The sequence below is a fragment of the Petaurus breviceps genome, unplaced genomic scaffold, assembly GCF_028583685.1.
Source record: "Petaurus breviceps papuanus isolate PSGF00001 unplaced genomic scaffold, PetGlider_PUasm1.0 90895, whole genome shotgun sequence".
Lineage (NCBI taxonomy): Eukaryota > Metazoa > Chordata > Mammalia > Diprotodontia > Petauridae > Petaurus > Petaurus breviceps.
In genome coordinates, this window is record NW_027187372.1 from 23,910,120 (window position 1) to 23,936,661 (window position 26,542).

General features: G+C 36.3%; 1 long non-coding RNA gene across 1 annotated transcript in view; it reads left to right on the forward strand.

The window, feature by feature from the left end:
* LOC138150915 (uncharacterized) overlaps nt 1-26,339 on the forward strand; it is a 102,390-nt gene extending 76,051 nt beyond the window's left edge. The window contains exon 3 of the long non-coding RNA XR_011165681.1: nt 26,185-26,339. This is a non-coding gene — a long non-coding RNA (uncharacterized lncRNA). The remainder of the gene's footprint in view (nt 1-26,184) is intronic.
* The last annotated feature ends 203 nt before the right edge of the window (nt 26,340-26,542 follow it).

Consider the following 26,542-nt stretch of genomic DNA (forward strand, 5'->3'; position numbering starts at 1 on the left):
AGAGAGAGAGAGAGAGAGAGAGAGAGAGAGAGAGAGAGAGAGAGAAAACCCAAGATATATATATATATATATATATATACATATATATGTAAAATCATATTATATATACTTCTATTTTATCGGGTTTTTTCTCTGGAGGTAGATAACATCTTCCTTCATAGGTCCTTTGTAGTTGGTTTGAGTATTCATATACTCAGAATAACTCAGTTATTCACAGTTTTTCTTGTTCAATATTGCTGTTACTGTGTACAAAGTTTTCTTGGTTCTATTCATTTTACTCTTCTTTATTTCATGCAAGTCTTTCTGTGCTTTTCTAAAATTCACCTGCTCATCATTTCTTACAGCAGAGTAGAATTCCATCCCACATTTGCTTACTTTTAAAGTGAAATGATGAAATAAATTCAAAACTAATTTCTGTTCTGTCTCAAGGACTTTCTCAATACACATAAGATATGAAATCTAAGTTCCTTGGATGAATAGGTATTGTGCTTTAATAAGTATACTTGAATGAATAAGTATACTTGATGAAGCTCAATAAAGTGGGAAAAGTATTGAGCTCAGCATGAGACAACCAGAGTTCAAATTCTGTCTCTGATATTTACTACTTAAGTGACTTTGGGTAATGGCAGCAAGATAGATGATAAGTTTTATAGGACCTTAGGCTATAATGACAAAACAAATGGTAATGTCTTGTGGGTCTCTATTTCACTGGAAAGCATAGAGTGGTCAATTCCCATGTCATCCAAGTAATATAAGGAATGTCATTCTTCTAAACTGGAAGGCCTGACTTGAATTCAAATCCTGTCTATGATGCTTATTGTCTGAGTGACTTGATCTTGGGCATGTTATTTTTTTCTCTTGGGATTGTTTGTATTTTGATGATTTTAGTAACATGGCTATCCATTTATGAGGCTGTGAGATTAGCTATAAAAATCAATATTTATTCAGTGCAAAAATTCCAAGTAATTACATAAGAACAGCCTTCAATGATTCCAACCTGATTCCTTCATTATAAAATTATAAAATCAACATAGTTATCAAAATGGATCTTACCATAATCATCTGATTCTTTCCCTCACCCTCATCATTATCAACTCATTCTTTCATTGGATAAACATTTATTAAACATCTATAGAGTGCAAGCTACCATGGTAGTTTCTTAGGATACAAGCATAAAATAAAATAATAACCCAGCACCCAGGAGCTCACTAACTGGAAGGATATAACATGAACACAGATGATGGGACTGAGTATTTGCCTCAGTCTGATTATTTCTGTTGTGCTAAGTTCTGAAGATACAAAACAAAAATGAATGGTAGACCTTACATTATAAGCTGACTTTATACTGGAAGGCTACAATATGTTCAACAATAAGTGAATATCACTAATGAAAATGACTGAGGTGACTGATCATTAATATAACAGAAAAGACTGTATGGGCTTCCACATAGTATGTCCATTTTTGCATTTAACGACTGCATTACTTCTCTGTGAAGCTGAACTCTGAGGGACTACAAAGGCAACAGGAATCAAGCCAAGGAAGAAAGGCATGAGGTACCATATTATTATGAATTAAGGGTGAAAATAAAAATAAATATCCACATTTGATTGATGTTACATATTAACTGATAGAGAACCAACTAGCATTTAGTTAAACACCTAGTGTGTACTAGGCACTGGGCTAAGTTGAAGGTCTTTCTCTGCTCCAAGTTCTATTGGCATTCTTTTCTCTTATTTCGGCACAAATTTGAAGTTCTCACATAGCACTTCTGAAAAAAAAGTGATATTTGAAACCTCAAAACCACAACAACCAGAAAAAAAATGTTAAGGGAACCCTTGCTTTCATACCTCAAACTATGAGAAGAAAGAAAAAAAAAGGAGAGAAGAGGAAAGAGGATGAAAGGAAAGGAGAGGAGAAAAAGGGGGGAGGAAATAGAAAAAAAGAAGAAAGGGAAGGAAGAGAAGGTATGGAATGGGAAATAATAATAATAATATAATAATAACACTAATAATAACTAGGATATATTGAGTGATTAATATTTGTAAATCACTTTACAAATATTTTCTCGTTTTATCCTCAGAACAACCCTAAGAGGTAAGTACTATTATTATTCCCATTTTATAGATGTGGTATCTAAGGAGTCAGGTTAAATGATTAACCCAAGGCCACCACAAAGCTACACAGTATCTGAGGTTGGATTTGAAATCAGACCTAGCTACCTTCAGTCCTGCATTCTATCCACTATGACACCTTGCTGTCAACTTGAATCCTCAAAGCCACAACCACCAAAGGAAAAGTGAGGTTTTAAGAGAACACCTGCTTTCCAACTTCAAGCTGTAAGAGAGAGAGGAGGGGAGGGGAGAGCAAGAGAAAGAGGAAAGGGCTAGAATGAAGGGGAGAGAAGGGAAAGGATAAAAAGGGAAGAGGTGTGAAGAGAAAAGGTAGGAAAGGGTGAAAAGTGGAAAGATTGGAAGAGAAGGGAAGGGGCAGAATGAGAAGGGGTGAGAAGAGAAGGGATAGGAAAGAGTAAGGAGGGAATAGAAAGGAAATGAAGGGAAGGGATTAAAAAGAAAATAGGGGAAAAGAAAACAAGACGAAAGACAAGAAATGAAAACAATCAAGGAAAGAAAAAGGGGGAAAATGCTTCTCAGATTAAAGAATAAATAGACTGGTCTCAAGGTGAATCCCCTACCTTGGGCTCTCAACACCTGTGGGCCATTAGTTCACTCTGATCATCACTTTCCTTCCTACCCCCACAGTTCCAGAGCTCCACAGTTCTTCTGTCCCAGAACACCACACTGAAAAGGACATTGTCCATGCTACAAACAGTCACTGCTTAATGACTTGTGACTTCTCCCCAGCCCTGTTAAGGTGGAGCCTCTTTCCCTGAGCACACATGGAAAACCTGTTATGTAATCATCTGTGTGGGGGGATCAGAAGATGAATACAGCCCATTATTATTTTTGTTCCTCCACATCCCAAGCCCTGCTGCCATTATCTGAAGAGTATTACTCCTTTCCAAAATTCACTTCATTCATTTATTCCTTCAGCAAATATTTACGGAGTATTTACTATGGACAAAGCCCTGGGTTTGGTAAAGTCAGAAAAAAGGATATGATGTGCTGCCTTCAAAAGACTCACAATCCACTTTATTATCCCTACTGCCATTAGTCTGCATGAATAGGAGAAATTTGTTTCCTACAGGTTGGTCTTAGATATCTAACTAAACTTAAGTACAAATTCATTCATTAACTAGTTAGCAATAGCCAATAAGTATTTATCAAGGGCTTACTAAATGCCAGGCCCTGTGCTGGTAGGTGGCTCAGTGGATAGGGCATTGGACCTGGAATCAGAAAGACCTGAGTTCAAATCCTGCCTCAAACATTTACTAGCTCTGTGACCCTGGGCAAGTCACTTAACTTCTGTTTGCTTTAATCCACTGGAGAAAGAAATAGCAAACCACTTCAGTATCTCTGCCAAGAAAAATCCATGGACAATATTGGCATGGCTATAGTTCAAGGAGTGTAGATGAGACAGATACAATGCCTGAATGGCTGAACACATGTGCTAAACTTTGGGAATACAAATAGAAGCTGAACCCTAAAGGAACTTAAATTTTGATGAGGTAAGAAAACATAAAGAGGTAGGAAGAAGAAAGGTTTGTGGCAACCCTGCATTGAGCACTTCTATTGGTACTCCATTTTTCCAATAGCATGTACTCACATGGTGTCTCTGTGTCACATATTGATAATTCTCATAATATTTCAAACTTTTATTATTATTATATCTGTTATGGTGATCTGTGATCAGTGATCTTTCATATTATTAGTATAAATGTTTTGGGACTTCACAAACTGTGCCCATATAAGATGGCAAATTTAATCAATAAATTGATGTACGGGTTTTGACTGCTTAACTGACCAGTCATTCACCATCACTCTCCCTCTTCTCAGGCCTCCCTATTACCGGAGACACAACAATATTGAAATTAGGCCAATTAATAATTCAACAATGGATTGTAAGCATTCAAGGGAAAGGAAGAGTCTATCCATGTGGCAGACTTCATTGTTGTCTTATTTTAAGAAATTGCCACAGTCACCCTTCAGCAACCACCATCCTTTACTATCAAAGACATTACAACTAAATGAAGACTCAGATGATAGTTAACATTGTTTTTAGCAATAAAGTATTTTAAATTAAGATACATATGTTTTTAGGCATAATACTATTGTATACCTAATAGACTATGGTAGAGTATAAACACAAATTTTTTTCTTTTTGAGGGGTGAAGGCAAGGCAATTGGGGTTAAATGGCTTGCCCAAGGTCACATGGCTAGTAAGTGTGTCAAGTGTCTGAGGTCAGATTTGAACTCAGGTCCTCCTGACTCCAGGGCCTGTTCTCTATTCACTGCCCCCAGAACATGACTTTTATATACACAGGAAAACAAAAAAAAATTCATATGACTTGCTTTATTTCAATAACATTTTACTGTGTTGGCCTGGAACTAAACCTGCAAAATCTCCAAGGTATACCTACAGAGTTTCTAGGAGATAATAGTTAATCAGAGAAAGGAGATTCAAGGGCATAGTAAACTTCCAGTATGAGAAATACAGGAGTGAAGTGAACTTCCAGCATGAGGAGGCTCCTGTGGCATGGTAGAGGAAGTTGTTGCTGTTTGTCCTTCCTCCTCAAAGAGGACTGTGGCATCAGGAAAGTGATGCTCTGATTTTCAAGGCACCTGGACTCAAGTGAGGGAGGGCTGTGCAAAGTCAAAAGTCCAATTGAGAAAGTTCTGAGAGTCAAGAATGGAACCTAGAGAGGAATACATTATATAGGATCCCTTAATTGATGACATATCATCTAGGCTCCACTTTCCATACTATGTCTATTCTTTCCTCTGCTGGCTACATAAACCATCTTTTGCTTTACAATTCACATTAGAGACTGGCTGTCACCTCTAATTCTTGGTCAGTCTTGGCAAACAGTGTGGCTGTGATTTTTAAGCCATAGCCCTGCTATTTCTAGCAATTCTACTAAAAGAATTTTTTTGAGTGCCTTTTGGAATTCATTATAATGGAATGTGAACTCTAATAAGTTCAAGCTTAACATTTGTCATTTGATGAGACATTTCCAGCTGAATTTCATGCCAACAGTGTCCAAATGCAAACAAATCCACATTTCTCTGCTAGTAAGGTTATGGATTTCAAGGAACACATTTGGTCACACCCCTCTCAAACTAACACATGATTCAATTGAATTGTGTTTTTCAAAAATCAATGAATATTCTCAATCATTCAAAAGTGATACAAATAGGCATGTACAATATTTGGTTGGACTTTGGTTTTATATTTTGACTTTATATCCACAGTGTTTTGCCCATAGTAAGTGTTTAATAAATATTCTGATGATTGGATCACAATGTTTTATCACATGGCTGCCCAGTAGCCCCTCTTTGTCTCTGGTCCCATGCAAATGAAATTAGTAGTAGTTAAGAGTTCATGCAGAAGCACATGGCACAGGCAGACACATACTTGCTCCACAGGTGAAGTGAATTTATGTGCAACAGGAACATGGTGGCGAATAATGGCTCTCCAAAAAGAATATATGCACAATATACTTTAAAACTTGCTAATATTTTCCCTATCACTTTCTTAAGTCTAGACAATAAAATGGTAATTCAAACCCTGATCATAATTTGCTGATTTCTGAGGTGTAAATGCTCTTGCTGAAATTGTTTTCACATTTATTTATTTCAGTTTTAATTTATAGAATAAAACAAGCATTTCCCTTACATGGCATAATTTTTAAAAAGATGATTGCTCGTGAAACTGAAAATATATTGTATGCAATTTGCTTTTTCTTTGAAATATATAATAAAGTTATCATGTAAATTTCTCTTTTCCCCCCTTTTTCCCCTCCCCTTCCCCCCACCTACCTTCCTCCTGTGGCTACCACTTGAGACATCATGCTGAAAATTTCATAATTGGCTCTCTTGAGTCAGTATGAGGTGGTTCCAGCATAAACCTCATGTTTCTGCATTACAGTCTCCTGGGTAGCAGGTGGGAAGATAGTAATTTTTCAGTCAGCATAATATCAGAGCCTAGCCTTTTTAGCAGAGAAAGGAGAGTTCATAAACCAAGCCAGCCTTGAAGGTTACTAGAAGGATAGCCTATGTCTAAGAGTTTGGAGATCAGAATTCCAGAAAGAGGGGGAGTTCCTGGGCATCCAGACCCTTGAAGAAAGAAAGGGATAGCCCATGCAGTCTTCACAGTTGGAGGAATAATCAAGGGATAATGCAACTGCATGGGGAAATAGAGGATTTGTACTTTGTTTCCCACTATACTGAGGATTCAGAAAATGTAAGTCTAATGATAGAGGGGTTGCCCATTCAATAAACCTAAAGTTTATTTACTTTCAAATGATATCAAATAAGGTAACATGCAACATGTTTTTCACATACCAGTTAAATTACAAAAATTTACTGAATTAGAAAACATGACAAAATTCATTTGGAAGAACAAAAAGTCAAGAATATTAAAGGAACTAATGAAAAAAAAGTAAAGGAAGGAAATTCAGCAGTACCAGAACTTAAACTATATTATAAGGCAATAATTATCAAAACTATCTGGCACTGGCTAAGAAATAGAAAATTAGATCAATGAAACAGAGTAGATATGCCATTTACAGCAGCAAATAAATATAACTTTGTATTTGGAAAGTACAAAGACTTAAGTTTTGAGGATAAGAATTCATTATTTGGAAAAATTTTTTGGGACAATTGGAAAGCAGTCTGGCAAAAAATTAGGCACAGACCAATATCTTACACCATTTGCCAAGATAATTTCAAAATGGATACATGACCTAGATATAAAGAGAGCTATTACAAGAAAATTTGAAGAACATAGACCATATTACTTATCAGACTTATAGAAATGTAAACAATTTATGAATAAACAAGAGATAGAAAGCATTGAGGTATAAAATGGATAATTTCAATTACATTAAATTTTAAAGTATATATACAAATAAAACAAATGTAGCCAAGATAAGAAGAAAAGCAGAAAATTGGGGGAGAACTTTTCATAGTTTCCCAGATAAAGGTCTTATATCTCAAATATATAAAGAACTTTTTAAAATATATAAGAATATTGTATTCTTATATATTTTCATTCATATATTCATTCCCCAGTGCATAAACGATCAAAGGATATAAACAGGCAATTTTCAGATGAAGAAATAAAAACAACTTATAGTCATATAAAATGTTTTAAATCATTATTGATTAGAGAAATGAAAATTAAAACAACTTTGAGATATTTTACACATATCAGATTGGCTAAAATGATTGAAGGGAAAAGAAACAAATGTTGGAGGGGATTTGGAAAAATTGAGACACTAATTCACGGTTGGAGGAACTGTGAACTGATCCAACCATTGTGGAGAACAATTTGGAATTTTGCCCAAAGAGTTATCAAATTGCCAATGACCTTTGACCCAGCAATACCACTACTAGGTTTTTTTTTTCCAAAGATGATTAATATAAAAGGAAAATATGTATTCTAAATATTTATGGTAGCACTCTTTGTGGTGACAAGGAACTGGAAATTACAAGGATGCATGTCAATTGGAGAATGGCTGAACAAGTTGTGTGATGATGTAGCAGCAAGCACCCTAGCATATCCAGGATGACTGCTAGCATACATTCTTTGATATGCTTTTCTAAAGGAAAGCAACTCAAAAAGGGTTAACAATCTTATTTTAATCCAACATATCATTTACCTAGTACAGGGGAAAAAGTCAGCACCCTGAACTTCAGAGAATACAAACAAGTTGCAAGCAGAAAAGAAAAAAAAAAACAGATGAGAGAACAACACAATTCAGCAGACCAACAGACAGGGCTTCTAGTTGTCTGACCATTGCATACATACAGTTAGTCACCAAAGAAAGAAGCACAACCATCTGGCTTTTCAAAGCCAGGGGGCTCAACAGCTGTCCAGAGTCTCATATGGCCAAATCACACAACTCTTCCCAAAACGAGCCCCAAAGCAAAACCTCATCTCAGAGGTATATATAGCCTTCTTCAGGGTCAGAGAACATCACATCCCTCCTGAACCACTTAACTACAAAGTAAAAAATGTTGTGCCTTCCTGAAAAACAAGCCTCCCACCACAGGCTCCATGTGAGCACCTTTAGCTTATTAGTGGGCAGAGTATATTTTCAAATCAGGAAAGATCCTCAAATTCATCTTAGGCTTATTAAGGGTCAGGGAAGATCTTCCTATTACCATTACAGATGAATATTGCTGTGCTATAAGAAATGATGAGTGCATTGATTTTAGGAAAAAAACATGGATAAACTTGTATGAAATGATGAAGAGAAAAATGAGCAGAACCAAGAGAATGTTGTATACATTAACAATATTGTTTTAAGAACAACTTTGATTGACTAAGTTATTTTGACTAATATAAATATCCCAATTAAGGGACATCTGAAGGAAGAAATTATTTGCATCCAGAGAAAGAACTGATAAACACAAGTAGCTCTAGAATAATTTTACATATACATACATATATATGTATACATACATATATATCTATATATACACATATATACATATTTGTGTCTAATGGTATCAATCCCTAGGATGGGGGTGGGGGAGGGAAGAAACAAAGGAAAAAAATACATGAAACCTTTATTATATATTTAAAAGGAATAGCCAGATGTACATAATAGATTTGTAGTTTAATGTACAATTACTTTTTCTACTATGTTATGGAAATGCTTGTTTTATTTCATAAATTAAAAACAAAGTAAATATATTTTTAAAAGCACTATATAAATGCTACCTATTACTTCTTTAATCTGCATTTATTTAAGTGAATAAGCATTTATTAAGTACCTACTATGTGTCGGCCACTGTGCTAAAAGCTGTCCCTGTCTTCAAGGATCTCACATTCTAAAGGATTAGTAGTGATTTGTAGTATGGACTGAGACTGGTCAAAGCAAAGAAATAAGCATTTGGATAGTGTCTACTATGTGCCAAGTACTGTACTAAAGCATTTTTGTTTGTTTGTTATGAATACCTCATTTTATCCTCATAACAACCCTGAGAAGCTGGTACTATTATCTCCATTTTATACATAAGGAAACTGGGGCAGAGTTTAAGTGACCTGTCCAGGGTCACATGGTAATGTGTCTGAAACTAGATTTGAACTCAGGTCTTCCTGACTCAAGGCCCAGAACTATATCCATTTCACCCCCAAATGCTTCTATTTCAAGTAATGCAAAATTTTTTAAATAAATGCTAGCTAATAAAAAATCCCCACATTAGCCATGTCTGAAAATATGCTTCTTTGTGTATTTTAAGTTCATCACTCGTATTTCCAGAGGCCTATCTTGGTGTCTGATAAGAGGTATTGGTATAAACCTAATTTCTGCCTGACTTCTGTCCAGTTTCTGAAAAGTTTTTGTTTTTCAAAAAGTGATTCCACCCCCAGTAATTGGGGTCTTTTTATTAAACACAATATGCTACTGTATACGTTGTCTACCTAATCTGTTCACTGCTCTTTCTTCTTTTTAAAAACCAGCACCAAATTGTTTTAATGATTGCTGCTTTGAAGTATAGTTTAAAGTCTGCTACTAATAGATCACTTTCATTCACATTTTCCCCCATTATTAACATTTCAATTCTCCATCTCCACATGAGTGTATTTATTATTTTTTCTAACTTCATCAAATATTCCTTTGGGATTTTTATTAGCATGACGCTGAATAAGTACAATGTAAATTAAATTAGGTAATATTGTCATTTTTATTATATTGGTACAGTCCACCCAAGAGTAAATAATGTTTCTCTATTTATTTAGATCTGTACCTTTTGCGAAGAGTGTTAAGTAGGTGGATTTGTATAGTCCCTGAGTGAATCTTGGTAGGTACATTTCCAAATATTCTATAGCTTCTACAAAATTTAGCCCTTTGCCACTTAATAGTTTAATTCCTGAAATATACAACAAGATCAGTCTCTTAATGGTCTTCTTCCTCCCCCTTTCCCCTCCCACTCCTATCACCATCACTTCCCTCCAGTTCAACCTATGAACTACCATCAAGCTCATTTCGCTTCTTTAATCATGCTTCTCCTCTGTTCAAAAACATCCAAAGGCTGCCCGTTACCTGCAGAATAAAATCAATTCAAGTAAAACAATAGTTAAGTGTCTATTGTATATTAGGTTCTTTTTTAGCTATTGCAAATACAAAGACGAAAAATCAGATCATTTCTACTTTCAAAATATTTGACCTCTCAGAGATCATCCTAAAAAGATTATAGATATTTGTTGAATGTCCTGCTTTTTCTTGGTAAGTCATTATGAGGTGTTTCTCCAGGAATGGACTGAAGTCCTTTGGCCTAACACCTTTCTATTCTGATCTCCCATTCCTCCTGTATAAGAACCATATACTCAATACATTTTCATAATTTGATATTCTTCCAGGAAACACACTTTATATCTTTCTACCTCCTTGACTTTCCTTATGTTGACCTCTTTTTCTACCTCCCATCCCCACCCCTACCCCTGCTACTTAACAAAATCCAATATATTCCTTTCTAATCAACAAAGTCTTATCTGTCCTTCAAATATAATTTCAGTGAGAAGAGTCTTGTCTTTCTAAATTCCTTTTGCACTTGTTTTTGTCACCCATTCTTACTGAACTTATTTTACACTGATTTATACTCTAGTTATTTGTGTACATGTCTCATTTCTTCTGTTGATGGTAAGTTTCTTGAGGGTAGAAACCAAATTTTGTGGGAGGGTTTTAATCTCTGTATCCAACTTCATAACATTATTTATTTCTATATTCTACCCAACAGTGGTTTTGAGGAAAGTATTTTGTAAACATTACAGCTTGAGATATAAATATCAAATGTGAATTAGAGTTATTATTAAATTCTCCTAAGTGCCTAGCATGATTTCTTAGTTATATCAGGCACTCAATGAATATTTACACCGTCCTGCAACCACCAATTTTAAGGGTCACACAACGTATGAACAAGGTATACTCTTAGAGAATAGGAAAGGGTCGAGCAGGTACGGCCAAGAAAGTGGAGACCACTGGCTTCATGATACTGTCAGACAATGGAACCTAGATGGAAAGTTACAAGGGCTCTGGGGATTCTGAGCCAGAGTTTCCCAAACTTATTTGACCTACCACAGCCTTTAAAAAAATACTCAGTGCCCCCCTAGAAATCTACTATCTTTAACTCTAATTTTTTTTTTAAATTTGCATCATTTCAAACTACTACTGCCCCCCTGCATTGTTTCAGCACCTCCTGGGGTGGTATCTCCCATTTTGAGAAACTATGGGTCCAACCTTTCCATTTAAAATGAAATCACTGTGGCCCAAAGACAGTAAGTGAATTCTCAGCTCACACAGGTGTTATAGCGAAAACTCTAACCCAGGTTCTCTGACTCCCAAACCACCATTCTTTTCATTGTCTCAAGATGCTTCATCATTTAGCATCATTGGTATATGCTATGCTTATAAGTACAATCAGTTAAGAGTACATGCCTTTCCCCAGGGGTACATACAGCACAAGGGAACACAAACACAGGAATACAAGGAAAGAAACAAAGTAACCAGACTCGTCAGAGCTCTCCATCTTTCCTGTGTCTGATTCTTTTTCTTTCTCTTTACACCCACTAGGCTCTGCAGGTATAACGACCAGATTAGGAAGACTAGTCTATAAGCATGAACTTTCCTCAATTGTAAGGGTTGTCTCAAGTCACTCTTGGCCATACCTGCTAGACAACAAGAGAAAGGCTAATGCTTTCCTCTGGGCTTTTGGCAATAGCTGCTGCCTCTTTGCTTTCGTAGCTCAACTTCTTTGCCTTTTTGAGGCAAGTGAAGAATGTAAATGAATGATGAATGAATGCATGAATAATAAAGAAGCCAATTTGTCATCGAAGTCCACCATGTTCTGATTTCTTTAAAAAATATTTGTTTTTAGTTTTTAACATAAGATTTTGAGTTTTATATTTTATTCCTCTTCTTCCCTTCTCCCCTCCCCAAAATGGCATGCAATCTGATATAGGCCATATATACAATCATATTCAACATATTTTTACGTTAGTCATGTTGTAAAGAAGAATTAGAACCAAAGGGAAAAGTCACAAGGAAGAAGAAAAAAAAGAGAGAAAATAGTGTTTTCTATCTGCATTCAGACTCTGTAGTTCTTTCTCTGGATATGGATAGCATTTTCCATAGTAAGTCTTTTGGAATCATGTGCTGATTTCTGAAATTTTTTTCTTCTAACCCTGGAAAACCTATAATTTCCCTCACTCATAAAGCAGTTGATGCTCATATAGTCACTTTCCCTTACCCTAAACAAAATATTGCCTTCAGTAGAGTCAAAGTCTCTCCTCCAAAAAAGATATCTCCCATGAATGTATAAGCACCAAGAAAAGATCCTCTAAAAGATGTCATAGATGTCATTTTATTCAGCAATCAAGCAAGGAATGGAGCAGGGAGGTATACGCCCACCAAAAGTGTTTGCACTGTTATAGAGAATGTCCAGCATAGAAACCAGATTTTTTATAGGTGATGCAGCTCTCCAGTTACTTCTGTATGTGAATAATGATATGCTAATAACCTTAAGCCTGAAACATTTTTCTCTCCTCAATTAGTTCTGGAATTATTCACATGAGTTCAACAGAACTATTCACATGAGGAAGAACAAGTGGATGAAGAATGTTTCTTTTCTAGACTATGATAAACATTCTTTGGATTAATCTGTTTCTGGTTCATTCATAAAATATATATTAGACTGAAGACGAATAATGACATAAACACAGAATTGAAGAGGGAATTAGCCCAGATTGGATTGCATTTAGGAAATTGTGTAGTATTCAATGATTGCAATCCACTTCCTGAAACAAAAGATGCTTGACTGAAAAAAAAAATGAACTAGTCATGCAATCAAGTGGTAGACAGCCCAGATATTCCATAGATATCATCTTGATGGCAAAAAGAATTCTAGGTCTTTCAAGCATATTTGGTGGTAAACATATAGGCAGATCATGTACTGAGAGCAAGAAGGGACTGTGAAGTGATTTAATCCAACCCCATCATTTTTTACACATAAGGAAACTGAGAGGTGGAGAGGTTAATGTCTCCAATGTGATATGTAGAAAATCCAAGATTTAATCTCAGGTCTGTTAATATCCAATCCTATAGTCTTTTCACTGAGAATCCCATAGGATGATGAGACATGCATGGGTTGTGAACAGCATGGTTGGAGGAAATAAACGATCACAAATCCATTGGAAAATTAAAGTATCTTAGTGTCTTATGAGACTTGAGGGAAGCAAGCCATCTAAAACTCATGTAACGGGGTGATGTAAATTAACCTTATACAAGAAAAGGAGAGAGTATATACAATTAGCTTTCAAGGGTACAGTTGGCAATCACAGATGAATACTTTTGGATAGTCTGGTGAATTTTCCTGTAAATCCCTTTCCTCCCACAGAGACCTTCTCTGTCAGTGGCTTTGGGGTAAGGAAACCTCCATGTCTGAGGAGAGATTCAACCTCCACACTAAGATTTTTACTTGGCTATGCGGCTGCTGTGTGTTATGTATTCTACTTTTTATAATGCTTGAATAATCATTTCTGAAAAGTCTTTGTGCTCTAGCTGTCTATGTGACGGGGCACATCCTGTAGTTTCCCCAGTTTGAAGAAGTCTTGACTTTCTGGCTATGTGCCACAGCCTAGAGAATTTCCTTTTGGAAAGTACACCTTTGCATAAGGACTGTTCAGAAACTCAGGTTATATGGCAAATTGGCCACAGACTCCCAGAATCAGAGAACTTGTGATCTGCCCAAGGCCACATGACTAGTAACAGGATTAACTGTCAAACAGATGATGCTAACAACAGGTGTTGTAGATGCTCATAAGAATGAGAAATCATTTTGAGTGGTATGATTAGAAATGGCTTCATGTGGGATGGGCCTTGAAGAATAGGCCTAATTTAGATAAGGGTGGGGGGAAGAGAGCAGAGGAAGGCAGAAGGGTATTCCCAGCAGGGAGAACAATTTGAATAAAGACACAGAAATAGGAATGTGCACAGCATGTTCAGAAGACAATGGGGAGACCAGCTGGATGGCGCACAGGGTTTGTGTAGGAAAGAAATGAGAAATGAGTCTGGGCAGGTACAATAAGACCAGATTGGAGAAGTCCTTGAATCCTGGGCTAAAGACTATGGAGTTCATCCTGGAGGCAATGCCCTTCAGATTTCAGATACTCCTTCTTTACCATTTTATGATTTTTTTTTGGCACAAATTTGCATTGTGGTTCTTTGTCACCCGTCTTCATGCTACAGATTTGGTTGGCTCTTTCATTCCCCCTTTTAGAATGTGAGGATGTTGAGTACACTAGACTGCTCTTTGACTCACTTAAAAAATGAAGCACTCAAACAATTTTACATCAATTTACTCTTCGGTGTCTGCACATGCCCAGATGGCTGATCACTTCAAACATGAAGGGCTCTTTAAAAACCGAGCATTCCAGCAGCCTTAACCGTCTATACATTATCCATTCCCAAAACCCTGATCACTTCCAAATAGAAGGCCTTTAGAAAATGTGAAGGGCTTGAATAATTTTAAATTGCTCTGAGCTCTGCGTAGCTATGTGCTTATACACTTCACAGATTGAAGGACCCTCTCAATTTCAGGGGCATTTCAATAATTCTAAATCAGTCTTCAGAACATGTGCATCTAAGCTTAATTCTGTAGTTGAATTCTGACATAGAGTCAATTGTATAGGCTGATGCTGAAGAGTGAAGTCGCTCTTCATTCTGAGTCTTAGGAAAAAAAATAATTTCTAGAACATTTCGAGAGTGGGTTTCTCTTCTGGTTTTGGAAACCATTATGCATTTCTGCTGCAATTAATCTAATCTGAAATACATTTTTGCACACCTGAATGTGCAAATATCAGTGTAAAATTTTAGAATTTTTGCCATGGTGGGTAGCATTAAATATTTTAGTATTATCTGGGCTAATTAACCTCCAAATTAGAATAAAAACAATTTTAAAGCAACTTAAAAGTTTGGAATTAGAAAGTGTATTTTAGCAAATAATCTAACTGGTGATTTTTAACAACAACAAAAAAAGTCTATATCCTAAACGTTTGCGGCTGGCTATAATCATGAGTGAAGAATGGTGGGGAAGCTTGAGGTTTTCAGCATTTAAATTCTTATGTATTCAGAGCTATAAATTATTAAATATTAGGGCCCCTGGAGGTTACACATGATGCTCATGCATGACTAAATAACTGAATACGATATCTATACTTTTGAAATTTGGAATGCTTTGAAATAGCTGCAAGAAAGCAAAGATGTAGAAAGAAAAAAACTAAAAATGCCCGCATCCAAATTTCACAGAGAAACGCCATGGGAACTCTACACATGAAAGATTACAGGGTATGACCTATACGATAGATCACCCTACACAGTCATAAATTAAATTTACTGTAACAACCATCCAAAAAAGGGGGAGGGGGAATTACAAAGCCCAAACAATAAAGGGCAGACTAAAAATTAAAGGATATTGATCATTTCTCTCAACAGAGAGAATGTAAAACCCTGACGTGATTAATGGTAGCATTATCAGAAGAGCTCATGCAGCCTCCTATGTGCCCCATCAAGAAATGGACACTGTTCAAAATGTGCGTCCAGCTTGTGATATGTTTTTTTTAGCATTGCAGCCAAAAGTTTTGTCCCCTGCAGCCACTGAAGCAGAATTATGCCTCATTTTGAATTCAACAGGAGGCTTTATTTGAAAATAAATAGGTGTGTAAATTCCAGGGTGGCAGGAGGGGATGGGGAGGAGTAGTGAAAAAAGAAAACCAAACTCCATCTAATTCTGAAGTTCTTTCTTGGGCAAAATTCCCAGAGAATACAGTGGGAGTTTTTCCCAAGTAAACATGGCTGAATTGGGCTCAGACTATTTTCCCCAAACTGGGAAGGTTGAGCTATGTACATTCCCACCCTCAGCTCTCAAATAAATAACCAAGGGTGCTCCCTAGCAGCTGGGAAGGGGGACTAAAGATACATGGTAAGGATACCTCTGTTTTTAAATAAAAGTAAAGGCTGGATTCTAAGTAGAGGTTAGGGTCAGGCCAGGTCAGACATTTAATTCCTTGGGTCAAATCTCTTTAGTCTGTGACCTAGTAAGAGAGGAATCATGTTCTAACTCGTGTCTGAAAGAGCACCAAAAACTAAACATTTTAATACAATCTGGACTAATTAGCCTTCCAAATTAGAATAAAGGGGCACTACAAAAAGAGTAAAGTCCTTTTATTTTGTAGCAGTTAGACAGTGCATTGCAATCCAATAATGAGGCATGTGAAAGGTTGCAAGAAACAAATTACCCTGTTTTCCAAATTTTACAAGGATATTTTTTCAGCATAATAGGATTAGCCATCACAAAGACTGTTTAAAATTTTATTTCTTCATAAGATAGAAAATCTAACTATGGAAAAGGACAACAGGGTGAAGAGACTAAACAAAGAAATAAAATGGAAAAGACCAAAGGTGGTATTGGGCTTGGTGTGAGGGGCCTAGGGGGTGGAGTCTACATTTGGCCCATTTTTCACAAGTGAAAAATTCTTTTGTTGGCTAAGTTTCTTTACTCTTCTCTGACCCAACAAATTTCCCCTTGCATTTTCAAGAACTCTGTTTTGTATACATTCAGTTGAGTATCCCCTGGGCTATTCTATTTGTAAGGAAGCAGTGAATGTATATATGTGATGAATATGGAAGAAGGGAAAATATTGCGAATAATTTCTGAAATGAGGCATGAGCCCTTGTCTTGAAATCTGAAATCTTTATGATCTAGATTTTCTTTTGTGCTTATATTAGATGATATTTAGTATTTGTGAATTAGGAAATATTTTTATCATTCTATGATAAAACTCCTCTGTTCCAGACTCTTCAGAGTGAAAGTAAATGAAATTAGGTAGAATGTTCTTGGTAAAATGTCAAAGTCTTACACATAGAAGATGGATGCTTTAAAATGTTGTAAAACTTGAATGTTGAAAATGTAATAATAGTAATAACAATAGCAACCAAGGTCATTGGTGCTATCGAATGGCTCAACCATCAGAAACTGATATGATTTTATCAGAAAAATTGATATTAAAGAAAAGGCATTACCATCTGCTTTGCTACTGTCCTCTAAGGACCATGGGGCCTTTCTCTCTGACTTACAGCTAAAACCTTTTATATGTATTATATCTTTTGTTTGAATATGAACAGATTGATAAAGACTAATTTTTTTTTCTATTTGGATCCCCAGGGCTTTGTGATTTCCACATATAAGTCCTTACCAAATACCTTTTTCATTCATTTATTTATTCTGTAGGTACATTAAGAGTTCTAAAATCCTTTCCTCATGTCAACTTCGAGTTGAGTATTGAAAGTATTATTAGGAAGTAAACTTAGGAAGTTACCATAATAAATTGTTGCAAAGACAGCACAGATGGTGCCACTCCTGGTTCTCCCATTACTGGTCTCCAGTAGAACATAAGATCTTTGAGGGCAGGCACCATTCTCCATTATGTATTTTTATTTGCAACATTTAGCACAGTGCTTTCTGCATACTAGGAGCTTAATAAAAACTTGTTCGATTGAATTGGTTGGTTAGATGCTGTAAGGGATTGTAAAATACTAATTTAATGGTTTTCTCTACTTCTCTGGTGGTCCATGCTTGCCAGATGGCCCTGTGCTCACCACCACTGATCTCGCAAATCTAGGCCTATCATTAAAAAAAGAAAATTAGTCATTTTTCCACCAATAAAAGATGATTCCCCCCCCTCTCTCTTTCAGAGAGAGAGAGTTCTAGCAAAATCTAGCAAAAATGAGAAATAGCATAATATTACCACATATAGTGTTATTGAAGGCTAAACTCTCCAATTTTCTCACCATATAATAGCTTTTATCTTAAAATAAAGATTTTATTTTAAAATTTATCTATATTTTTTCTTTCAATAAAATGACCAGTTCAGAATGTTTTCATAGTTTGATACATTTTATGACTAAGATAAGTCAGGAATGGGTTGTGGATGCAGCTTGGAGTAGCAGCAGCCTTAAATTTAGAGAGATCTGACCTGAGATCTCTGATATATACTCACTTCTGATATATACTGTGTGACCTTGGGCAAGTCACAAGATGTTAATGTTCTTGGCAGCTCTCTAAGCCTGGAGAATGGGACGGCACAATAAGAACATGGGATAGGAATACTTTCAGTAAGTTCTGTCTGATACAGTATCCCTTGAGGTCTTTATGGCAGAATTTTTTTTTAATTTACTCACTTTTCCAACCTTATTTTCTGAATTTGGACATTGTGTTAGGGCCAGGTTCTGCATACTCCTAGAGGAAATATTGGCTTTTTTTTTTAAACCTATTTACATTCTCTTGGGTCTTGCTACTGCTTTCTCCATGTTTCTTCAAGACTCTCAGGGGTGGTTCAGGCTGGAATCCTGCAAGCTTTCAATGTGACCTAATTAGTTTGTTTCTGGGCAAAGTATAATTGCTGCCCTCTTTAATTTCCTGACCTGAGTTTGGATCTGGGAAACATCATTGTGGACTTGCCCCTGGTTGGTTCTCCAGTAGAATGCTATAGGGCCCAGGTTTAGAGCAACAGAATTGCAAGTACCTACTTGATTTGAGCTCTTTGCCCTGGTTATAGCTGAAAGCTTAACAGGTGAGGGACTGGAACTGTCAGAGTCAGAGCTGCTTAGCTACCATTTGCTTCTGTTCCTGCTCTTTGTCTAATAAACAGCTTCATACCTAGGTCTGCTTCTTGCCCTGGTCCACCACCCTTAGGCATAAAGTCCATTTTTAGTCTGCACTAAATCTGTGATTTAGGAGGGGCATAGCTGCCAACTGGCACCTGTTCCTGCTCCCTGCACAGGATCAGACCCCTCAATGCTGGTTTCAGGATCTCTTATTATCCCAGGGAATTGCTACACTCCCTGTTTAAGATCCAAACACTGGAAGGTTCTATGCATGTCTGTTCTGGTGACACCATTTTCCCAGGTCTTCTTATAAGACTTCCATCCATCTCTCTATGCCAACCTAGACTGAGAAGATGAGTGTTTTGTTTTTTTTTTCCTTGGATTTCCCAATCATGACTCAAGTGTAGTGTTACTCTAAGTTTCTGTGGAATAGTTTTGTGGAAAGGAGCTAGGCTGTACTGATTCATTTTACTCCAACATTCTGGCTGGCCTCCACCAGAAAGATTGTTTCAAAAATGTATTATTCATCCAGGTATGGTGGCTATTACCCATAGCCACTGCTCCTGGGCTGCACAAGGCTGGTGGATTGTATAAACTTGGGATTTCTGAACTGTAGCAGTATTATAACCATATTTAGCCCAGGGTACCCGTACTTCGCCCTGCACCAAAGTGGGGAGGCCCTGAGAATGGGGGACCACCAGGAAGCATGACCATCATGGCCCTAGTTAGAAACAGGGAAGGTCAAAAGTTTTGTTACAATCAACAGTGGTTTCATAGCTGTGAGTAGCCACTGCATTTCCAGCCTGTGCAAGGTCAGGGGATTACACACACACACACACACACACATACACACACACACACACAATCCTCTCTCTCTCTATATATATATACATACATATATATACATGTATGTCATAAACACATGTATATATGTATATACATATACACACATACATATATATATATACACACACATATTATCATTGATGACTTTTGTTTCTATGTCACAGATATTTCCATTCATTATACTACCTCATCTCTTTCACTGGCCTCTACCATGCTGGAAATTGAATCTTTCCTTGTAATAAAGAAAAGCAATTAAACTCAACAAAAATGATTTTGTCTCACAGTGTCAAGCCAATAAGTCAAATTAATAAACATTCATTAAGCACTTACTATGTGTTAGACACTGTACTAAATTCTGGGGATATAAAGTTTCACAAAACAGCCATTATTCACATTGTAATGGAGGGAGAAAACATGCAAACAATTATATACATATAAGACATAGACAGGATATATTAGAGGTAATCTCAGAGGAATGACATTGACCTTGAGGGTGACTGGCAAAGTCTTGCAGAAGGAAAAATTTCAGCTGAGATTTGAAGGAAGCCAGGAGGCAGAGACAAGGAGGGAGAACATACCAGGTTGGGGAGTAGGGTAGGGAGCAGTCAACGAAAATGCCCAGAGTCAGAAGATAGAGTGTTTTGTATGAGTAACAGTAAGCAGGCCAGTGTCATTGAATTGAACAGTTTGTGGAGGGCTAAGAAGACTAGAAATGTAGAAAAAGTACAGGTTGAAAAGACATTTCAAAACCAAAAAGTCGATTTTATATTTGATGCTGAAAGTTATAAGAAGCCACTGGAATTTATTGAGTAGGGAAGTGACATAGTCAGACCTATGATTTAGGAAGATGACTTTGGCAGATAAATGGCAGAGGGAGCTATCAGCCCATATCTCTTCTCACTTTTGTGATAAACTACTTCAGAAAGTCATCAATGCAGTGTCTCTACTTTCTTTCCTCTCACGCTTAATTCTTTGTTATGTAGTTTCCAGAAGCAGCATTCAATGGAAACTGCTCTCTCCAAAGTTACTAATGATCTTTCAATTACCTTAACTAGTGGTTTTCCCAATTGTAGACCTTCTTGACCTCTCTGCAACTTCTGACACTGTTGATCACTCTTTTCTCTTCTTTCTAGGGTTAGTGGTTTGGTTTGGGTTTTTTTTGACACTATTCTCTCTTACTTCTCTTATCTCTCTGATCTCTCCTTTAGTCTCCTTTGCTGGATCTTCACACAGCTTTCTCCCATTACAGCTACCTGACTCAGTCTTGGAAACTCTTTTCCCTCTATGCTTCTTTTGCTTGGTGATCTCATCTACTCTCAAGGATTCGAATATCATCTCTAAGCAGATTACTCTCAGATGTATTTATCTAGTGCTAACCTCTTTTTTGACTTCCAGCATCACATCTTCAACTGTGTTTTAGACATATTGAACTGGATGTCTTGATATACCTACTTGTCTCTTCTGACACTGATACCAGCCTCAATAATAATAATATTATTAATACTCATTAAATAAGTCCTCATTATCTCATGCCTACACTATTGCAATAGCCCCCTTGACCCATGACTCTCTTCACTCCAGTTCATCCACTACTCATCTATCAAAGTAATCTTCCAAAAGTGAATGTCTGTCCATCTCGTTCCACCTCCTACCTGTTCAATAAATTTCAATAGTGACTATTACCTCTATGGTCAAATATAAAACCCTCTATTTAGCTTTCAAAGTCCTTTATAGCCTAGTCCTTTCCTATCTTTGTAGTTTTCTTACACTTTACTCTCCTCTATTTACTCTAGGATCCAGTGGCCTCTTTGTTGTTTGATAATTTGATGATTGATTTTTCTGCCAGTTATATTACTAAAAATGTGAAGATATATGAAGATAGTCATAGGCCTATGAAGACAATATTTCTTGGACTTTTCCTTTAGTTTTGTGCTCCTTGGGGAATATTATCATGAGTGCCATCACTGGGTGAAATTAGTATAAGCAATTCAATTTTTTTTTCTCACAGGATTCCAATTTTCCTCCAGACTTCTTGGATTAATTCAAAGTTCCATAACAGTATATTAATATGTGTATCTTCCTACAGCCTTCTCACTTCTTAAATCTCTCACCATTCCAATCCACCTACACACCAGTATAGTTGGCTACCAAAGTAATTTTCCATAAGTGCTGATCTTCTATCATTGACTATTTTTTTATATCTTTTTTCAAATATTTGCCAATTTCTTGAGGGAAAGAAAAACCTCAGACATGTTATTTTTTATTTTTATCATCATCATCATCATCAGTGTAAAAAAGGAGATATTATAAATACAGGATGAATGAGAAAACAAGGTTGTTCAGAAGGCAGTGGTCAAGCCAAATGTAGAATGTGGGAGACTGGTAAAAAGGGAAATACACTGATTCACTGATAGGCATGCATTTCTTAACCATTCACTCAATTAACAAACATGTATTAAATGCCTATTATATGCCAAGCACTATGTTAGGTACTAGAGATAAAAAGTTTTAAAATATATATGTAGGTTTGTACGTATGCTACACACACGCATATATGTGTGTATGTACCCATATATAGATACATGGGTATATTCATACATATTATATATATATATATATACACATAATACAAATATACCATCCTTGCCTTCCCTCAAAGAACTTGTATTTGATGAATTTAAACAAGATATATATATAGAAGTAGGCACAAAATATATACAAAGCAAACATAAGACAATTAGAGGGGGTGGCTTTAGTAACAGAGGGGGGTTACAGAAGGCTATTTCACTAATGTGATACCCACAGCAGCTGCTATGAATATGTAGGCATATTCCTAGGTTTGAATCACAAGCTATATAAGATTCTCCACATGGAAGACAGAACCAAAGCATTTATTCAAACACCAGAAAGCTGAATCCCAACACCAGAAATCCAAATCCATTATAAAAACAAAGAAATCTATACACAATAATGCTGTAGAGGGCACCGCCATCCCCAAGCCTTCCCCTTGCTAGGGCCTTCCACAAACAAACACTTACAATCCTAGCTGTCTGCTTGCTTATGTCCTCTCTCTCCCTCAGCTCTAAATGCTCTCACCAGCTTCCTCCCAGCTCTGCCCCAGCTCTTCCTCTTCCTGTTCCACCCTTCCTGCTCCACCCCTTTCTGTTCTACCTGTTCAGCAAGCTCCTCCCGCCACAGACTCATGTGACTCAGACTTCCATGTGATTCAAGCAAGTCACATGGGTCTATTAATGGATGGGAAAGATCTTCCCATTAAGCAAAAATATATCAACAATGCAAAGGCCTCATAGAGGAATTATTGCTTAAGCTGATCTTGGAAGGAAGCTCAGCATTATCAGCTGTGTTATAAAAAGGGAGGTCCTTCTAGGGGTGGGGTATATATACCAATGACAATGTACAGATATGGGATATTGTCAGTAGGCAATTGGAAACTACTTGACTATCTTGAACAAGGCAATGGGTGGTCAGATGTCTGCCTTAGAAATATCACTTTGTTAATTGTATGAAGGGTAAATTGGAGAAGGGAGAGACTGGAGCCAGGGAGATTAGGAGACCAATACAATGGTTAGGGTGAGAAGTGAGTAGCTAGAGGGGTGGACGCGAGCTAGAGTGGTGGAAATGAATGATGGTGCAGAGGTAGAATTGACAAGGCTTAGTGGTTTGGTGGGAAGGGGGAAGTAAAGGAGTAAAGAACCAAGGATTTTGAACATGTATAACTTAAAGTATGTTGGTACCTGCAATAGAATTAGAGAAGTCAAAAGGAAGAGTGGATTTTTTGGGAAAAGTGGATGGATGAATGTGTAAAATTTGTGTATATGTAATAATATGTTACGTCATATTGTAACATTTGACACAGCTACCCCAACAACTTCACCAGATCAGTGCTGAGATCCCACTGGCTTCAGGATCCATTTACCAAATATTGGGTTGCCTTCTGAGCTCCCTGGCTTTCCTTAGTGAAGAGAGATTGAAGGTTTCTGGATGACTCTGTATGTCATCCTAGGCTAGTTCAAAGCAATTATTGGTGTTTCCCTTTGATCTTATTAGTCACCATTTCATGTGGTGTCTTTTATGAAGTATGTGTCTGGTAACAGGATGTGGTTAGAGTCTTTCATGTAACTACTTTAACTAGAAGTGACACACTATTTTTAAGCAAACTGCACATATCAGAAGTTCTCAGCTACTGATACAATCTCTTTTTCCTTATATATAGAAATATTTGTTTATGAAAAATTAAGTTTAAAATAAAATATTTTAAAAAGATAGTCCTTTTAAAAATTGCCTAATGATATAATGAAGGAATATCACACAATTCTGCATTATTTCAAAACATGCTGGCATTCAAGTCCCAAAGCACTTTGAAGGGTATTTGAGCTAATAAATTAGCATTTTTCTTAGCAATAATACTGAAGATGAATCAAATTCATTTTATGACTAAAATTTCCTTCTGAAACTTGCAATATATTTGGCAGACATTTAAAAGAAATGAGTACTATAACTAGGTCAATGGAAGATCCTCAAAATACTCTGGTCGTGAAAGATAAAGTGATTATATTTATGGGAAAAATTGAGGCTATGAGTAACTTATTCATAATATTATACTTGGATAGTTTTCCTAATTTTAAAAATACCTTCCATTAAAATGAAATAGAAGAAAGCAAAGAGTTGCTTATTAATACAATTCTCATTATTTAAAAGACGTAGATATAGTAAATATGAGTACATATGGAAGTCATTTCCCAAAGACAAATATTTAGTCTTACTCCATCTGAACAAAAATAATTAATAGACTTATTTTGTGTTACTATGTTGAAACAAGTGTTTCAAGCTGAAAAGTTATTGTCTTGGTTTTTGTTCAGTCGCTTTAGTCATGGCCAACTCTTCATGACACCAGTTGGGGTTTTCTTGTCAAAGATACTAGAGTGGTTTGCCTTTTCTTTCTCTGACTCATTTTACAGATGAAGAAACCGAGTCAAGCAGGGTTAAATGATTTGCCCAGGGTCACACAGCTAATAAGTGTCTGAGGTCAGATTTGTACTTAGGTTTTCTGGACTCTAGACCCAAGACTTTATCCACTGTGTTAGCTAGCTGCCCTTGTCTCGGCTGTGGGTACATAAAAGTTCTCCGGTTTGTTAAATAAAGATCTACATATTTTATTATCAGTTGTAGCATCTCTACCTGGGGAAAATAAAATATTGATAAATTTGAGTAACAATATCATTAATGACCAATGTTGAGAAGCTTTGTATAAAAAAAAAAACTCAGGGGCAGCTAGGTGGCACAGTGAATAGAGCATCTGCCCTGGAGTCAGGAGGACCTGAGTTCAAATATGACCTCAGACACTTAACACTTACTAGCTGTGTGACCTTGGGCACTTAACCCCAATTGCCATGCCCTCCTCCCTGCAAAAAAAAGAAAAAGGAAAAATTCCCCTATTCACCACATTTTTAATGCCATTCTAATTGTTTTCAAATTTGTTATGCATATAAACATTATAAAGGATTTCTGAATAAATATCTGCATAGGTTTTTATTTTAATTTTATCTAAATGTATGATTTATTTTATAGAAACTATCACATTCTTAATTTTGTTTCATAATACATTTATATCAATATGAATCATAAGAAGTTAGGGAAAATATTTATATAACTTTTTCATGAAAAGTTTGAGGATTACACAATATTTTTTGAAAAATTATTTTGCAAACACAATTTTGAAAATAAATTTTATTAATAAATTGCATTTATTTTATTTTCAAAGTATGGGAAACACTGCCCCAAGGAATAATGAGAATTCACAAGTGTTGTTAACTGAACAATCAACAAATAATGATCAGAGGAAGAATAGCTAAGCAGTGCTGACTGGCACCTCCTATTCTGGCAGTAACTTGTCAAAATATGTAACACTGAAAATTTCCTGTGTCACATTGCCAACATGTAACTGAGAGGTTACTAAGGCTTGTCAAACTCTATGATTACTAGATACTTCTTATGATTCACATTGGTATAAATGATATTTCCCAAGGATTATGGAGTCCTGAATGAGACATTGAAGACTTTATGAGCACAGATGTTTTTATCATTGGAACTCACGGTAGTTAAAGGTTTCAGATATTGAAGACTGATTTTAACAGTTAACACCTAGCTGAGAAGACCATATCTGTAAAATTGATTTTGATTTCTAAACCACTGCTTAAAATAAAGATGTAACACTGGCCTCTATAAACAGCTAGGACCAAGTAAGGTGTTTTATTTTCAATTGTCCAGTCTTCAATTCACACAGCACAGTTCATATTATTTTGTTTTTATCTTAAGTTTTTAGTTGTTTTCTAGGACTACATCTCTTAATCTTTTTCATAGCACCCAACTACATAACCACTTCTTTTTCTTTCCCTTCTCAGAGTATTGTTTAGTCAATTACCTTTATTCTAGTTCATAATTTAAACCCACTATCTAATCATCTTAGTAAATACCTAATAAAATCAAATGCAGTTTCCCATCAAATCTCCAAATCCAACTTCTCTTTCAGGTACAATATGAGAGTAGGCCTCAGAAGAACTGCTTCTCCATGAAACTGGAACAAGACACAGGCAGTTAACCTATGCCAGGACAAGGAAGCATGATAGAAACTCCAGTGAGTATGTTTGCAACTGCATGAACAGATGGAAAAATGAGATCATAATTCTAGGGGCCTGGAAATTGTGCTTGGGGTCTTATACTCAGGTCTCTCTCTGAAACCCTAGAACCAAAGAAAGGTACTTTTCCAATGCCACAGAGTATAATACTCTCAGGAAAGCATTTGACAGTGAAACATCGAACGTTAAAAGTGATAGATTGACAGGAATACCTGTCTGTGCATCTTTCCATGGTGTCCATTCAAGTTACTT